The following is a 15,981-nucleotide window of genomic DNA, read 5'->3' as shown; positions in this document are numbered from 1 at the left end:
AAATTTTTGCATTAAATATTAATGAATCGTTTTGAGTGTTATTTAAGTTGCACAAGACGATTTATATTCTCGAGCTGAGAAAGTCAATTTATCTGTTTGGTTCTGTCCACATTTCTATTAAGTAAATACGTCATTAAAATACGGAATCAGATAATTGTTTGATTGACTAGACAATGCCAAATTCTCATGTTGAGCGAATACTCGTGTTGCACATTTAAGGTGAGAAAATACTTGAAATGAATTAATACTGCTTTACCCGATCTTTCACTTTAAACGAATGCTCATTTATACACAGTTAGGTCTATACATTTGCTTGGTGTCAGCTTTTCTCTGCTTTTTTCCTTAAGGAAAATTTTTAAAAAGCTTCCGGGTTGGCGCTCTGGGTGGTGTGGGATCCGCCAGGGCGCCCAGCAAAACTTCATTTCGGCCAAGGGAAACACTTCGGGATTCAGTGGTACCTCGACACACGTTTGCTTCGGAGTACCTTCGGTTCGGAACACGTTCCCTTTGGACGAAACAGGTTTCGCCGGGTATTGGTGGGTACGACCTAATTTGGTTATACGCGCCATCTATCGACAACTACAACTATCTACGCTATTCATGAGCTCGTATCGACCTCGCTGGTATTTCGGTGATTTCTGGTGGGGAGAGCCATTGTTTGGCGGATGCAGGGTGAGTTTTTTTCGAGGGTTAAGTCGATTGAATTGGGGAAAGAGTTGCAGTTTCAGGGGACCAAGTTTTTTTTTTTTTTTAATTTTTTTACAAGTTGCAATCCGTCCCGATTCAGATTATACGGACAATAAGCAGCTATTCTTACAGAAACGGGAAAACGAAACTAGAAACTGAAAACGAAAAGACAAGGGAGGGTTGAAGGGTGGCACCTCGGTCCCCTCCTTATTAGAGGCCGACCCTGTCGCCCCCGTGGGTTGTGTCTGTTCAATCGACTGGAATACCTAGAGGAATCCAGGGGATTCACCGCGAGGTGCTTGTTTAGTCGGATCATGTATACATCTGGATTTCCTCTCTTATGGTTACTGCAGAGCAACGTTGCTCGCGCACCAGAGGGCGCCCGCAGCACGCGCAGAGGCTCTGCCTGGAATCGCTGCAGGATCTCGATGTCGGAGTAGCTAGCAGCACCCCAGAGCTGGATACCACAACTCCGAACTGGCTGGATAATGCTTTTACAAACTAGGACTATTGCTCAGCCCTACTTGCGATCGATAACTCGGAATCCAGACCAGACTTCTGAGGATGCCGTCGAGTTGAGCCCTCTTGGTTTGAGCGTGCACATGAACATTATTTCCACGTAAATCAGCCAGTACTTCGACTCTCGCCCTGACTATTCAGTCCTCCCTTTCGGAGGACGAATGGGACTGACCCAACAAACCTCTATTCGCAAACAATTCGTCTAACAGTTGACCCTGGAGTAGGACAAACAAATTTCGATTTTAATTCCGCCCAAACCACAAACGTTGCTCGTTACCCAAATAAAAATGTAATAAGACCAGATTCACGGCTGGAATAAAGAAACTAACATGGAGAAGGTCGATGCCCATCTGATTGCCCTTTTACCTGATTGATTTCTTGATTTACTGCCAAATCTTTATTCACCAGGAGCAGAATCTTACCGAGGTTTCTCTTATGTAAACATTTACCCAACTGAGATTTGTATCAATGTAAAACGCGCTGATCATCAGCCTGACGGAGTATTCATCTGCAGCTTTTCGCCATCTCACTTTCGGTTAAAAACTTATGTCGGAATTGTTCGCTGTACTTGGAGACTTGACGAATTTTGGAGGACAATTACAACTCCACCAAAATTTGCACCATAGAAACTACAGCATGCTCTAGGGCACGTTTCAGTGTATACGTAAGGCGAGATAAACTAAATTACAATGTAAATTAAGCTCATTATTTCACCCTAAGCCTCGAACGAGCCCCACAATTGCAATGTTGCGAAATTATAAGTGTTTATGTTGTTATTCGGTGGTTGCGATAAGAGATAAGGCCGAAATTAGGGGATTTATTGCCTTCAAAGTCTGTACGCCACGCGCAGGGGCGGCTTCGTTGTTCCGGTTAAAAAAGTCGCCCTTTAACGGTCAGATTTAACATCGGACACTCGTTAGGAAAAGTATCGTTTCGTGCAAGGAGTGGGATTCTGCATGGTGCCAAATACGATGCGAATGGTACGAAAGGGCCCTTCCTAAATATTTTCTGGTTTTGCCCTAAAACGACCATTGTCGGTACTCGTCCAGCTTGCGCGTCATCTGCGGCACGAGATGAAAGTACCCATTTTGAGTGTTTAATTACTCGGAGTTGGAGGTTTGGAGACACCCGCTTGGGGTAATTCGCCGTTGATACGTTCGTCTGGCAACTCGAGCAAGTCTGCCATTCCCGCGTTAGCAAATTGGACTGTTTTAACTGCGACTTACCGCTAATTACCCGAAACGCGCAATTAACGTTTCCTCTTAATTGCCAAAAAATTCAGTTTCAGGAACCATCGTCAGATTTTTGAAATCCTCTACCGGGAAACGTTCTGATTTTTCTCCCACGGATGTACGTACGTCGTTTTCCAATCGGCGATTTGCGCGCATCGTCATTTTAGAGGCGACTTGCGCAGTGCTTTTAAACGCGACTGCTTCTGGCGGGACACCACTGGGCGTTCGTTCGTGAAAGAAAAAAATGTTTTTTTTTTCAAAAATCACACGCAGCGGGCGCGAAAAAGTCGCTTCCAGACAAATTCGAGTGCATCACAGCAGGTGGCGACCTGTATGGCCGAATAAAAAACCGAGTAAATGCCCGAGTGCCGCCCATGGACTGCCGCGGCAAAAAAATTGCCAAAATGGCCTTCAGTTGTGAAAAAAAATTAAATTTTATTGAACGCCGTATATCTCAAGGAGTTAGCCGTTGCAGATTTGGGTTAATGTGGATTAAAATTTCTCAGAAACTCACCCCTTAAAGATTACGCTTAATCAACCCCCTGTATGGCATATCGAGTATGACCTTCAGCTTTTCGCTGCTATCAATCAGTTAGGAAGTTTTCCACTGCATAAAAATCGCTTTAGTGCATTAAGGCCGAACATTCATCCTTTTATGCACCGTAATACTACTTTTATTTTCAACCAATGCCCATCTATCATGTCGCACCTACATAATATATCATTCTGGACGAATCCCAGATAGTCCACGAAGAATTGTGAACACGTTATTTATGCTGTAATATGTATTTTCGAAAGTACAAGGGAACGTACAGGGCGTTATTGAATGAGCGTCCGACGTTTCGCAGGGCAATTTTTCAAGCAGTTTTGGGATTGGAAGCTCTTGGAAATACGTGTTCTAGCTTGGCTAAGTTTCTGGATGCGGGGCATCAAAGCTGAGAAAATAAATAATACGTTCTTTGATGAGCAATTCAAATTCGGGAAGGATTTAGTTGCGTCGCGTGGGGGGCGCCACGAGCGCTCGTGAGGACCCTTCTAAATAGCCGCAACTGTTTTGTCCACACCGAATATCACTTTCAACTAGAAAAATGATTTTCCCCACCTCGTCTGTTTCGAAAAAACACACCTTATTGCCGCACCAGCAGCGTTCTCCGAGAAAAATGCATCTAAAGCTGACCACGCCTGCAAAAATGCTAAAGTAACTTACCATCTTACTTTTTATCCGTAGAAACGAAATTTAAATACTTTTAGTTTTTCGTCAAAATGGTAAGAAATTTTTTGAAAAATGGTAATAATAATTTATTTTTTTTAGAATGTTGTTAAATATGGCTGGATAAATAATAAAAATTACGATAAGTGTTGGAAATGTCCCCCCCCCGTGCGCTATGCGCGCACTCAGTTTGCTTCGCATTGAACCATGAACTCCCTGAAAAATTTCAGGCCTTTCGAACTCTTCGACGTCAATTGCACCGTCGTATTTCTAAGATTTTGTTCGTTTTGAACGAGTAGCTGGCACACCAAAATCGTCAGAGATCACAAGAAAAACCCCGAATCCTCCAGATCTGCTGATTTAGACGGCCACGGTGGGGTTCCCCTCAGCCGATTCGTCTATTGTTAAAATTTTGATTTAAGAATTTTCGTGAACGCTAAAATGTGCCGTTGAAGTGCCGCATTGCCCTGTTAAGCGACAACGATCTCCGAGTACAACTGACAGATCTTCTTCTAGAAACCGAAAATAGCTTTCACCATCGAGCCTTGCAGGAGAGAAAAACTGACCTAGCAAGTGATCTCCAAGGATTCCTGCCGAGAATTATTCTGGAAAATGCATTTGGATTCTCTTCTGGCCGTGAATGGTCGTCGTGGAAGTTACGTTTAGCGCTGGGCGAAAATTCTGCTTCATCGGTAAACAGGGCTTTAGTGTCAAATGAAAGATCTGGAATAAGTTTTCGACGAAACCACATAGAGGAGTTCGCGCGCAACGGGAAGTCCCGGGGAAGAGAAGTTTGCATTTTTTAATATGGCATGGATATGACATACTTCCAGTGAGATTTTCCATATCAGAAAGTGGGAAATATCCAACGTTGACGCTGCTTTTGTGTTACTTTTTCCCGGATGTTTCCCGACTTGATTAAAAACCGCTTCCTCAATCTCGGGTGTTTGTAGTGTTCCCGAAAGATGGCTGGATTTCTCAAGAGTCCTCGTTCCAGTTAAGCGAATGTGGACCCTCGAAAATGTTTTTGAGATTCTCGATATGGTTCGCTTCACAATCATTTCGCCTCGCACCCATTCCAATTGGGAGCTCCACACGCGAAGTGTCCAAGCTTCAGAATGAGTGCAATTCGCCACTTCCCGAAGGCGAATAATTACGATAATTTTCCTCAAAACTTGTAAGTTAAATTTATAAATAATGTAAATGTCAGTTTGCTTAAATTTTTCAAAAATTCCCGGACAAAAATTTAGTGTCCCAGTTACGGCTTGCGGCGCCCTCTAGCCGGAACAACCGGACGGTTGGCGAACTTGAGTATCTCGCTCCAAGAAATCGCTGGACGCAAATTTCGTGAAATTACCCGAAAGGGGTCGGAAAAAAATCAAAGGATGTGCGGTTTACTTTTCCAGCTTTGATGCTTGATAGCTTGAAAGCTGAACGAGCTGCCATGCCCGTTTATGACAACTTTCCGGCTGGAAAATTCGTCGAAAGTCACACTGTGAAACATCGGACACTTGCTCGATAACACCCCATGCAGGTATTGATCCGGAAGTGTCCCGTTTCCTTCGGTAATTAATTCTGTAAAAGCTCGCGGTGGTATTTGACTTCTGGACGATACCAAGGAGGATGTGGGGTGGCGCGCACCTTCAAGATCGTCGCCTCCCCGCGGATCTTGACCGACACCCTAAGGCCCCGCATTTTTCCCTCCTCCAAATCAATTTAAATCGAGATCAAATTTCAACACAGAGGGGGATGCATGTTTAAAACAGCAGACTCGGATGCAACTCTTCCAGGAATTCTTGTCGATTTTAATAAAAAGCTGAAAAACACAGACGACACAGGATACGTGATATTGACTCGGAATTCGTTTTGTCTCGGGGGCCTACATGCATGTAAAATCTGCTGTCTTTCGGTGAATTTCATTTAGGACAAGCCCGACTTGATAGGGTATTGAATAAATCATGCGGTTAGGGCGGAATTGCTGATTTTATTCCATCTATTGTGTAAGGAGGTTAAATGTCGGGTGGATGCAGGGCCCTCGAGTCTGCATAAGATAAACCGAGTGCTGAACACTTGTGTGCGAGTGTTATACCTATTTATAAGGGCATTAAATGGTGCATTGATCTCGACGATCGAACGTGTGCTACATATTGTCACGATTGAAATATAAAAATTTTAATTCATAAAGTGGTTCGTCATCCAGCGATCTGCTGAGCGGTATAAGTCACGCGAGTTTTTCGATTTTTGACCTTTCAACGTTTTCCCAATGGTCGCCCACGTAGAGAGATTCTAATGAGAGACGAAACGTTTGACTATTCCATGGCGATCACACGAGAAAGTAGAACGCACAATTCGACATCTACCGCTTCTGAATGAATTTCTCTCACTTAAATTATTTTTGGTACACTGAGTATCATCGCCAAGTTTTTTTTTATGTCCCTCCCTTGCGCCTCTCTAACTCCAGTTTTCCTCAACTACGCCTTAACCTCGTCTTCCTTTCCTATAACTTCCTCCACGATCGACCGCAAATAACTTGGTCGTCATTCTTGTCCATTTGAGCGGTTGTTCCGCCCTCTGCATGCGACCAGAGGCTCAAACAGAGAAAACGGCCTTATAAAAGTTGTATTATCAAGGCCTTTATTGCTGTTTGTAAATTTTCAACCGGACTTGCATAATGCACTGTCCTGCTGCTGTGCGGTTGCGATGGACTCAGCTTCGGTCCTCGCCCTTGCGAGGGCGGCCCCAGGAGTACCCCAGCTGATGCCCGGGGGGCGATTTCTTCTTCGATTCTGCCCTGGGGGATCCAGTCCTTCGTTGGCGACCGTTAAACGTTGAGTGGCAGACTGCTGCGAGCTGCCAACGCGGATTCCACGGCGGTCGGCCCGGCGACTCTGCAGATCTGACCACCTCAGAAACTCTGGTGAAAATCCACGGGACTGTACTCGGCTGAGATTGGGCGAGTTAGCAGACATGGCGGGCATTTTGAGAAGCACTGGGCAATGCGTTTTAACCGAATAATTGGATATGAAAGAGCTGTGTGCGAGATGAGCAAAAACAGCGCCGTGAGAGTGTTCGGCAGCGATAAATCCGAGTTTTGGCGTCGATTCATAACCATCGATGACGCACGGGGCCACGATTTTACACCTGAAACGAAGGAGCAGAACAACTGGCTCAAAAGGGAGAATCGGTCCCAAAGAAGGAGAATCGGCCCCAAAGAAGGAGAAAACCGTTCCGTCTGCGGGAAAGGTCAAAGCGGAAGTCTGTTGAGATAATTGCTGTTGATTAAAGGAAAAACACTAAATATGGAATAATATACAAATTTATTACAGCGTTTAAGCGCAGACATTTGGGAAAAGCGACCGCATTTGGAGAAAAAGAAAGTCTTGTTTCATCGAAACAACGCGCCAGTCCACGCTTCCGTCATCGCGATGGCCGCAATCAATCAACGTGATTCTGAACTTTTTCCGCGTCCATCCTCTTCGCCAGACTTAGCTCCCTCAGATTATTTTCTATTTTCAAACTTGACAAAATGCCTCTAGGAAAGAGATTCGCCAATAATTAAGAAATGGAATCCGACGTTGATGTATGCTTTGAAGCTTACGAAGCAGCTTCCTACTGCAAACACGGTGAAGAAGCCATAGAACACCGCTGGGAAAAGTGTGTCAATCTCAAAGCAGACTATGTTGAGAAATAACGTAATACTTTCCATTTTTTTTTCTTTTCAGTGTTAGGTTAGTTCAGGTTAGTGTTAGGTTGGATACTTCTAGGACTATCCTGGTAAAAGCAATGATGAGCTTAGCTGCCATTCGCTCACTTCCTGGGGCCTTTCTCTTTGCTTTTGTCCAGTGCAGATTCTCCAACCTCCATTTTGTACCATTAAGTTAAAAGTTATATTAGTTTTTTGGAAATTTCGGGGTAGTCACGCCTAGCTGTAGCGCTGCCCGAAACCTTCAGGAAACCAACCGAGATTTTGAGATTTTGTAACTGTGACACTGGACAACTCTCGGATGCCCCATGGGTCATAGGAAATTGTGTCTATCTGCACCCCGACTAACGAAACCCAATGCAAGTCATGTATCTCTTCCGATTTTTACTTTTCCATTGCGGGGGCACGAAATCAGTTCTTGAGCAAATATTAAGGGATAAAGCTGTAAAAAAATACCTTAAAACTTCTTTGTTATCAAATATGAAAGAAAACAAACTTGTTACCAGCCGCATTTCTCCTTTTCCAAATTTACCTCCATGACTCACATTTCCATCCCACTTCGACAATTCTTTTATTTGCAATTGAGCTCAACAATTTTTTTAAAAAGCATTTTTCCGATAACTTAATGCGCCGCGTAAATACAGGGCGCTCCTCGGGGAAGTCCCTCGACCGACTGCCGGAAAAGCGTAATTTGGCAAGATCCGAAAATGGGGGATATACTTGAGTCGTTACGGGACACGCGTTAAAAATATTTTCTAGATGGCGGCACTTCCGGTCACACCGGAAGCAGGTGTCGCCTCGCTTATTTTCAACGGAACGCCCTATACTTTATTGCATTCTCAGACTCTACGATGAGTTCCGAACACCTTTTATATCGAACGTTTTGCGCTCACTCTTAACCGTTCCCGAGATATTTACACTTAAAGATGAAATTTGACAGTTGCAGTCGTTGATTCATTTGGCAATTTGCGCCGAGAAAAATGGGGGTTTCTACTTAAAAAAAAAACACGAGTTTTTAACGATTTGCGATCGTCAACTTTAAGAATTACTTACGACCACCCTGTATGTTGTTTCGCGAGTTTAACCACATGCGCGGCTGAAGCTGTGCTTAATTAGCGATCCCTCAGAAAATTGCAGCGATGCAACTTTCCCTTTTCGTAATATCACCAAACGAACCGCCGACTAAGTGTAAATATCTCCAGAACGGTTGAGAATAAGCGTGAAACGTTCCATATGAAAGGCGTTCGGAATCCACCGTGGAGTCGCAAAGTGCAGTAAGATATAGGGCGTTCCATTTAAAATCGGCGAGTTCCGGCACGACCGGAAGTGCCGCCATCTTGAAAATATTTTTAACGCGTGTCCCCCAACGACTCGGGTAAATCCCCCCATTTTCAGATTCTTCTAGAATTCGGTTTTCCCGCAATCGGTCGCGGGACTACCCGGAGGACCACCCTGTATAGAAGCGTCGCTTGATTTGCGGAGGATTAACGGAATAATCGAACCAAAATTTTTCAGAAGTGTAAGTGCATTCCCGACCGATGCAGAACCCGGCACCATCTAAATGTTCTGGTGAATATCTCTTTATGAGGGCGTTAAAATGGTGCACTGGCCTCATCGATGGAACGCATGTGTTCCACGTATTGTCGGGAATTAAATACGAAATTATTGCATTTATACGGTAATTTATTAGGTAAAGATCTGTCGAGAAGCGTAAATCATAAGAGTTTTTCGATTTTTGGCCTTTTTGATGTTTTCCGAACAGTCGCCCACGTAAAGACATTCGAACGAAGCCGTGAGTTATGGCGGCCATGTTAATGCGGAAAGACGGAGAATTTAATTATTCTATTGCGATGAGATGGGAAAGTAGGACACACAATTCTACCATCTACCAATTCTGAATTAATTCCTCAATTTGAAGGTTTTTTTAAGTCATGTTCACTATCACTATCACAATTATTATTATTATTTGTTAAGTCTTTTTCTTGTCTTCATCGCAACGTTCCTGAACTATTTCTTGCCGCCGTACGCGCTTTCTACAATTTTTCCGACGATGAACCACTAATCATTTCTAGTATCTATCCTTAATCTTTTTTGTGCCCTTTTGGCCCTTTGCACGCAACGAGGGGCTCGAAAGCGGAAAACGACATTACAACATTCAAATTGCAGTCCTTTAAGGACTTTTTGGCTCATGCAGTGCCCTGCCTTTTGGCAATACTCCGTGTAATTCTGCCCAAGCGAGCGTGTGGATTTCTGTTTTTCACAATGTTCCAGTTAGCTAATCTGCCACTTGCTAATTACCTCGCTCCCGTTTGCTTGCTTCCGCGAAATAAATGTTCTTCGATATCGATTTTGTATCGTTATCGAAAATTCTCTATCGTTTTACGGTCCTGCGTTGCGATACGTTGGGAGTTACTGCTCAGTTATATTATTTTAATCTCGAGGGTAGTAAAGAAGAACAGCCTCAAAACTCTCCGAAAACTTCAGGAAACAAACCAAGATTTATACTTTTTGCCGCTGAAACACTGGAAAACTCTCGCATGCCCTAAAAGCAATTAGAGGTTGTTTCCATCATCGTCCCGATTAATAACACCTAAGTGGTGCACCTCTTGAGATTTCTGCTTTTTCATTCCGAAGGCACGAAACCGTTTGTTTAAAGGAATATTGGGGATTAAAACATAAAATGGAAAACTCAAAGACTCCCTTGTTCCATAACGTAATAGAGAACAGTGGTGTTACCAGCTGCATTTTTTCCTCCTTCGCGCTTAGCTCCGCGCGTTAGATTTACATTCTGCTACGCCAATGGTTAGTATTTTTAATTTTGGCTCTAAGACCCAATAAGCGTGTTGCCTACATAACATTTTTCAAATAACTTAATATGCCATGTTCATACGGAACATTCGCTGCCTTGGCAGGAAATTAGCGGAACATTTCGAACCGGAACCTTTGCAAAAGGGGCGTGTCCGCAGTGGGGACCAATGTAGAGTTCAGCAAAAAAAAAGTTTTAGTAAAAATTTTGGCGAAAAAAAGCAAAAGTAAAGTAAAATTTAAAAAAAAGTGACGTATTAGAGGCAACTTTAATCAGAAAAAAGTCGATTTTCTGCCAGTTCAGTTGACCCATTAAGGGTCAAATTACTAACGTGCTGGTAGCGTTGCCACGAGGATGACTTCCACGAGATCTGAGGAATCTGAAAGATACTCCCGCTCGTAATTCATGGTGGTTTACGCGACCCATCTTGGAGTGATCGCCTAGATGAAAGGTGAAACTTCCTAAAGAACCTTTTTTCGGCTGAGATTTTTCATTGTTTGAAAAATGGGTGGAAATGGGATCTTTCCCAAGCAACGTTTTCAGACAGTTTGGAAACAGGGATACAAAAGACAAATGTTACATACATCGGCGCCTTAAAAAAATTGTAAATTTCATAAGAAATATGGAATTTATTATGAAATTTATAATTTTTTTAAATTTTATGTTTTAATTTTATTTACGCTATAACTTGTAAACAAACGAAAATCGGACAACAACATTTGCGTTTTTTTACATTTATTTTTCATGTACGACACGCTCCTGAAGTTTGGCACGATCCTCCCGACTCACCCTGTATATATTTTTTGCGAGTCTATGTTAAATTTTAGGTCAACTTTATGTAACATACTGCCAACTTAAAAGGTCAAATTTTGATATAAAAAATTTTCGAAGTCAAAATTTGTAAAAATTTCTTGTGCGGAAAATTATTGTAGTGGAACTAGTGCACGTGGGACAATAAAATTTTTTCCAGTGGAAAGGCAAAATCTTACACTCCATTCTTCTCAGTTTCAATTTTGGCAATCATCTATAGGGTGTCTGCAAAGTAAATTGAACTAGGCCGATGCAAAAGTGCAAAAAAGGCATCTCCCCCCCCCCCCCAACCCCACGTTTTATTACATAAGTCCAAAGGCCATTTCATTCCCCATTCCATCACGTACTATCTCGGTATTCTTACATAAGGGTTATTTTTAGTGGTTTGAGTTTGAGGCTTGAAAGTAAAAAATATACATGCAAAGCATGATCGGTTGCTCGATGGTGTAATACCCTTAATTACACGTTAACAAACGATTTTAATAGTTGCTCAAAATGTCCATCGTTTGTTCCTAAACATCTTTCTATTTACATCAATATGCCAGGTAAGAATTCAAATAACCCAAAAGAATTCTTTATGTGAGAACAGGCAAATGTTCCATGATTGAATGCAGAATGGAACGGCCTTTTAACCCACGTAACGAAATACGGGGTGTGTCATTTGAAGATAGTTCAATTTGTTGTGCAGACCGTCCTGGAGATGATCGTCCAAATTGAAATCGAGAGGAATTAGGTGCGATATTTTAGCTTTCTTCTGGCGAGCCTTTGTTAGTTCCACTAAAAAAAAAAAAATTATACAGAAGGTTTTTGCCAATTTTGATATAAAGCAATTTTTCCTCCGAAAGTTGACATTTCAGGACACCAGTAAGCTACACGATGTTAATCTGGAGTAATGGAATCATAAAAAAAAATCAAATATATTATAAGTCCATTTAAGGTAACAAAGTCGTCATCGACTTGCGATTCTTCGGGAAGTGCAGCAAATTTTACATCATCACGTACTGTCCTGGCCAATACAGGACGTTCCGAAAACATGCCGACATACCTTGACGTATGCGAATACAAATTTTTTCTTTAACGAACATGTATGCTCGCAAAACAACAACAACAACAACAACAACAAAAAACGCGAATTGCTCATTTGAAGAACTCGCGGCCATGCACCAAGGGACTAGAAGAGGAGGCTTCGAAGCCAGGCCCGCGCGTCCTCCCGACCACCCTGGACTTTTTCCATTGCAGCTATCTCGCACGTCTGGTCTGCGACGCGCCTATTCCTAATGAGGAAAATCTCTTGGCAAGAATAATGGCCCCCATCTAGGAGCTATTCCCGGGATATTCCACGGGGCCCCCGGGTCAATGGAGTGACGGTGCAATCTTTGTATTGGAGCAAACATTTTGAACAATTACCGTTTGCCATCGTTTATTTACCGAACGAACAACACTTAAAACGAGCAAAAAGCGACCATGCTGCCTTTTCTCTGCCCGAACGGCTCATTTGCGGGCACAAGTTTATTAATGGAAAAGCTCGACCTGACGCCTCCCGCTGCCCTCCGAAATTTGCCGCGATGCTTTTGGAACACCCTGTACGCACGTGAATAATTATATTGTCGCTTTGTAACTGAGGGTGTAATCTGACCCATTGGACTAACACCTGCGTCTATTCGTCAGTTCTTCGTTGGGCGGCCAGAACGAAGTACCTAATCGCATTCCCCCTGCGTCTCCCCTCGAATGCTTCCTCGTCCTATTTCGTCACTGTGGTAATGAAATTAATTCAAGTAGCGAATTTAGTTTAAATATCATCCACTTCCCTCATCTTTAACCGAAACGTTGAATGGACAAAGTTTACCAATCGGAGGAGTATTCAACACAAAACACTACTAAAACTAAACGACCATAATAAATCAGCTTTGAGTTGCTCCGGGACTATTTCGAGCGGGTTAATAAATTTAAACTTTATACAGTGAGCATGGGCTTTAATGAAATTCTCGAAAGAATATCAAGTTCCATCTTGGCAGATCATATCTGAAATCGAAGCGCAGATCTTCTGATACCATAAACATGTCTCGGGCCATCGAAAAGAAATAAAAATAAATTACGGGAGCTTTCATGGAACATTTCGAATTCTTAATCCCGATCCAAATAAGCGGATGCAAAAAATCGGGAGCATTGTATATAGGCGGCAGTTAGCTTGTCTTCCTTAATTTTCTCAAAAAGCACGATGCAAAAATCGAGAAATCAAGACGTTTTATCTCTCCTTTATGCGCAATCAATCCAAGAAAAGGTATAAATCCTGGCGGTAACAAGTCTTCGGCCCGCTTTTTACCCGGCAAGAAAGAGGGTACCTTCGATATGAATTATAGATTATGTATTGTATTCTTGAAAATTTATTTTATTTGCTACGACCGGCAGCTAAATCGAATTAAGCGCTTATTTATTGTGGTCTTTAAGGCGGATTCAGAATCGATTTCCAGCAACTATTCACGCAAGGGTATGCGACGCGTTTAGGCCCTGCGCGAACGACCAACTTTCAGTTTTTTTTTTTTTTTTTTTTAATTAAAAAAAAAAATTTTTAAATAAAAAAAAAAAATTAATTTTTTTTTTTAATTTTATATAATTTTTTTTTTAATTTTTTTAAGTAGTAAAAGTTTCGAGGTACCCTCAACTGATTCACCGCCGAACCGTTCGCTTTTCAATTGGAAACTGACCTCTTTAACAACGCCATGCAGCTGATGGACATGAAACAGCCCAGAAAGAGGTTTAGCGCAAAATTAAGAATTGCTCAAATTCGCTAAAGCTCAACGATGTTAACGAGGAGAAGCTGCATTTACCTGCATCGAGACTGATGCGTTAAAACGGCGGTCAAATCTAGTCTCGAAGACCGCTAAATTCAAATACAGAAAAGTGCAGAAATTGATATCGACACGTTTTCAGGGATACTAAAAACTGATTAGAAGGCCTATTTCAAAAATAGAGCAACGAAAAAATGATTAAAATATACATTTTTTAAAACTTTTACTTATTTCCACATTTTTCCATAGTTCACTAACTTTGTTAATTCTTTGTTTATCTTCATCTATTTTTTTTTTAATTAATTTCTGTTTGTTTTCATCCACGCTTGTAATATATATTTTTCTATTTCGCATTCAAAAGGTAAATTGGGTAGTGGCCCATCAGGCAGGTAATTATTTATGCAACACTTCTTGTAGCATCCATTAAACCGCTTTTGAGGAGTTAACTGTGGCCACGATCTATCGATTTCGAAGTTGTCTCCAGCATTATTTCAATTTTCCTTAACGTTGTCGTCTAATAACATTTCCTTCCCTTTCCTTTTCATTTATTTACGTCATTTATATTTTCATTTATTATGCATACACGCATTCGTTTCCATATACCTGTACAGGGTTGCTGGTAATTAAACGTGGTCCTTTGGGGGCGTAATAGGGCACGAGGCGAAGAGTGAATTGAACCCTTATATGCACATTCTAAAACTCCCTAAATTTTGAGTTATTTCAATTTTTTTATTTCAGGTCTCAACATTTTCAAAATGATTTTTCAAAAAACCCTTTTTGGATTTCTTTGCTTGCGCTACTCGATTTCTTGTCTAAAATTATCACCTTCGGTGTGGAATAAAATATATCCGGAAGCACGTGCATCGTGTGAAGACTTAGTTACTGCTTAAATTTAAGTCAAGTTGTCCATCTGAGGCTTTCCAGCTATTTTCTTTGGAACCGCAAATGGTTTCTTGGAAATATTAATACCTCATTGGATCCCTTTTGAAATGGAGAAGTTTCTAAAGCAACTTGTGCGCAGGTTACTTTGGACACTCTTCGGGAAATTATGAGACGTCGCGGCAGTTGGTTTTCAAAAAGTTCATTTTATGACAGTTTTCGCCCAAAATCTTCGCACAACGTAGATGTCTCCGTTGCATGCAAAAATCATAATGTTGCACAAGTGATTGAGCAGTAAAAGTAAAAATATCCAAAAAGTATTTTTTTGAAAAAGCACCCTGAAATCAGACTCCGATTTTAAAAAAATATATATTAGTCAAAATATAGTGAGTTTTGGAATACGCATGCGTGGGTTCAATTTACTTCCTACCTCATTTCCTGCCGCTTCCTCGAAGGAGTACGTCGAATTACCAATCACCCTGTATACATCCACCGAGAAAATATATTATTTCATCTTTTGCACACATCAGCCCTTATTGTGGGAAAAAAATTATTGCTGATTCCTAACAAACTAAGTTTCCGTTGGTCGAATTTGTCGTGAAAAAAGTCTCAAAAAAGCAATTTTTCGGAAAAAAATTAAATTTTGGATACTCGGTGCGGCTTGAATAATGACACAAATCGGAGACAAGAAGTGAAATTCTACAGTTGCGCTTGACAGTTTAAAGAATTACAAATGCAGGGCCATGGCCAAATTTTCAGTCCGGACCTGTAAAGTCAGTGATCTCCGAATTGTTGTGTTTAAAACTGTTCTCAAAAAGGCCTTCGGAAATCCTTCAAATTCTGCACTCAATAACTCACAAACCATTCGAAAAATCTTAGTGATTTAATGAGCTAAGCACTTCTGAGAAATTTCCTTCAAATCCTCCTTGTTAACTCTTAAGTAATTGGGGCGGCTTCCTCTAAATTTTTCATCATTTCATGTTCTATTCAAGCATAATCCGATCATGCTTTTCGTTATTCTCAAAATCCTGTCGAGGTGGTCTGCAGTTTTCTCCAACACTTTTTCTCCGTTTTTTAATTCTCTCGTCAGTCCTCCCCCTGCTAAATTCCTAAAATTTCGAATTTTATTTCCTTTTCCTACTGCTCGTATTTCATTTCCGTCCACTGTGGAATTTTGGCGTAACCACACTTGGTGCGAAAAGTGACGGATTTCAGCGGCTCAAATCGAACTAAACGTTTCTGCGCTGTCTGTCCACCAAATCTGGTCAAATAAACAACGTCCCAAGGCATTTTTTTTTTAATTTCATACTGACCAAGTCCCTCTCCACTTTCAGTTAATTGATTCC

General features: G+C 41.6%; 1 protein-coding gene across 1 annotated transcript in view; it reads right to left on the bottom strand.

The window, feature by feature from the left end:
• The window catches only part of LOC136348066 (cilia- and flagella-associated protein 337-like), a 78,570-nt gene that overhangs the window by 40,717 nt on the left and 21,872 nt on the right, over positions 1-15,981 (bottom strand). The window lies entirely within an intron of this gene.

The sequence above is a fragment of the Euwallacea fornicatus genome, chromosome 31 (assembly GCF_040115645.1).
Source record: "Euwallacea fornicatus isolate EFF26 chromosome 31, ASM4011564v1, whole genome shotgun sequence".
Taxonomy (NCBI): Eukaryota; Metazoa; Arthropoda; class Insecta; order Coleoptera; family Curculionidae; genus Euwallacea; species Euwallacea fornicatus.
The sequence above is the reverse complement of the archived record's forward strand: the minus strand, read 5'-3'. Positions and strand labels throughout refer to the sequence as shown.